The sequence below is a fragment of the Urocampus carinirostris genome, chromosome 16 (assembly GCF_059441175.1).
Source record: "Urocampus carinirostris isolate Australia breed hairy pipefish chromosome 16, RoL_Ucar_1.0, whole genome shotgun sequence".
NCBI lineage: Eukaryota > Metazoa > Chordata > Actinopteri > Syngnathiformes > Syngnathidae > Urocampus > Urocampus carinirostris.
In genome coordinates this window covers 25,058,834-25,061,333 of record NC_142364.1, presented here as the reverse complement: position 1 = coordinate 25,061,333, position 2,500 = coordinate 25,058,834, and the positions used below count along the sequence as shown (strand labels likewise).

General features: G+C 71.6%; 2 non-coding genes across 2 annotated transcripts in view; both read right to left on the bottom strand.

Annotated features, from left to right (window-relative positions):
- The window catches only part of LOC148350830 (28S ribosomal RNA), a 4,529-nt gene extending 3,991 nt beyond the window's left edge, over positions 1 to 538 (bottom strand). Inside the window, exon 1 of the ribosomal RNA XR_015847176.1 lies at positions 1 to 538. This exon is cut by the window's left edge and continues 3,991 nt beyond it. This is a non-coding gene — a ribosomal RNA (28S ribosomal RNA).
- Positions 539 to 1,102: 564 nt separating this feature from the next.
- Positions 1,103 to 1,256, bottom strand: LOC148350829 (5.8S ribosomal RNA). The gene has a single exon (XR_015847146.1). It is a non-coding gene; the product is annotated as a 5.8S ribosomal RNA (ribosomal RNA).
- Between the last annotated feature and the right edge of the window lie 1,244 nt (positions 1,257 to 2,500).

Genomic DNA, 2,500 nt, shown 5'->3' with positions numbered 1-2,500 from the left:
AGGGGGAGCGGGAACCGGGGACGGGACGCGACCGCCGCGCCGACCGACCGGCCGCCCTGGCGCCGCCGGGTTGAGTCCCCCGAGCAGACTGCGCGGGCCCCACCCGTTTACCTCTTAACGGTTTCACGCCCTGTTGAACTCTCTCTTCAAAGTTCTTTTCAACTTTCCCTCAAGGTACTTGTCGACTATCGGTCTCGTGCCAGTATTTAGCCTTAGATGGAGTTTACCACCCGCTTTGGGCTGCATTCACAAGCAACCCGACTCCGAGAAGGCCTCGCCCCGGCGAGCCGGGGGCCGCTACCGGCCTCACACCGTCCCTGGGCTGAGCCTCTATCAGAAGGACTCGGGCCCCCGAGCGGCGCCGGGCTAAAGCGGCCTTCCGTACGCCACATTTCCCTCGCCCTACCGCAGGGCGGGGATTCGGCGCTGGGCTTTTCCCTCTTCGCTCGCCGCTACTGAGGGAATCCTGGTTAGTTTCTTTTCCTCCGCTTAGTAATATGCTTAAATTCAGCGGGTCGTCTCGTCTGATCTGAGGGCGTGCGCGTAGAGCTGTGCGGTCGGGGCCGGCGCCGGGACCGGCGCCGCCGCCATACGGCCGTTGTGATCCGTGCGGGGATCCGCTTGCTCGGCGACCCTCGCCGAGAGCAGCCCCGCGCCGCACGGACACGCGACACCGACGGGCGGACGGACGCCGAGGCGCCGACCGGGACCTTTACCTGAGGAGGGCGCCGAGCGCCGCCGCCATACGGGCCGCCGCGCGGAGCCGCGCGCGCGGAGCACCTTCTCGGTATGCTAAGTACCAGCCGTACTCACCGGCAGCCGAGAAGCACCTCCGGACGCGCGGACGCGCGACACCGACGGGCGGACGGACACGGAGCGCCGCCCGAGTCTGTATTTGAGGGTACGAAGGGACGGGGGTCCCTGCGAAACCCCAGCCGCGGAGTGGGCGGGGACACGGGTCGCGCGCCACCCGCCGGGCGGACCGGCGGAATGTCGCGGAGGGCCCGAGCCTCGCCCGCGCGGACCGGGTTCTCGCGCCACCCGCCGGACGGACCGGCGGAATGTCGCGGAGGGCCCGGCCCGCGTCCGATCGATTGGAAAGCGCCGCTCAGACAGGCGTGGCCCCGGGGTAAAACCGGGGCCGCAATGTGCGTTCAAAGTGTCGATGATCAATGTGTCCTGCAAATCACATTAGTTCTCGCAGCTAGCTGCGTTCTTCATCGACGCACGAGCCGAGTGATCCACCGCTAAGAGTCGTACGTTTGGGCCCTTTTACGTCCGCCCGGGACGATCGGAGACAAATTCACGACAGGGTTTGTACCGGAGACGAACGCGCCGCGGGTGCCGTTCGGTCGCTCCCGCGAGCGAGCCCCTAACCCGCGGCGCGGTTACCGACGGGCGCGATACGCGCGACGCCGCGACGAGCCGAGCGGGTCGGGCGCGCGGCGCTGAGGCCGGCGCCCGGCGTCTCCCGCTCGGGGCCGCGACGGCGCCCGAGACGTGCGTCGGCCCGGGTAGGTCGGGCGCTCGGCGCTGAGGCCGGCGCCCGGCGTCTCCCGCTCGGGCCTGACACGACTCGGCGACCGGACTCGCCGGGTAGGTCGGGGGCTCGGCGCTGAGGCCGGCCCCCGGCGTCTCCTACCCGGACCCCGGAAGGCCATCCGACTTGGAAGCCCCGCCGCGCCGCGAAGCGACGCTTTGGGTGTTGCTACCCGTCAGCGAGTGGGTTTGGTTTACAAGGGCGGCGCGACCGCGCTGACACCGAGGGGGGACTGGCCCCCGACCCGGCCGCGGCCTGCCCGGACTATGGATGGACAGAGGAGACCGCGGCGGACCGCGCGGAACCGAACCCCCGGTGTCCGGAGCCCCGGGAGGGACTCCGGTGTCCGGGGGCCGGCCCACGCGCGCGCTACGCGGCCCCTCGAGGGCTCCGGCCGACGGACGCGTTTGGCCGGGGAAAAAGGTAGCCGGTGGGAGCACCGTTTCGTCGCCCTGAACCTTCGTCTCGGGCGGGCGTCCCGACGCCGCCGCCATACGGCCGTTGTGATCCGTGCGGGGATCCGCTTGCTCGGCGACCCTCGCCGAGAGCAGCCCCGCGCCGCACGGACACGCGACACCGACGGGCGGACGGACGCCGGGGCGCCGGCCCGAACCGTTACCTTTAAAGGACGGGAGGTCGTCGAGGCGAGTGCCGCCCCGGAAGCGCGCGCCGGAAGCGCGAGAACCGCGCCGAGCTAGGGTCGTCGGCATAGGGGGATTCCCCGGTTACGGGGGTCCCGCGCACGGCCGCCGCCTTTCGCCCGTCGCTGGCGGTCGCCTGTCGTCGCGCCGCGCCGCGCTACTGGGGTCGTCGGACGAGCGCGCTACCCCGCTCGCACGGAGGTAGCGCGACATCGCCCGCCGCCTTTTCTCGCGTCGCGCCGCGCCGCGTGGCGCCCGCCGAACTCGCTCCGACGCGCGGCCCGGGAGTGACCCGCGCCGCGCCCCCCGTCCCGTCCCG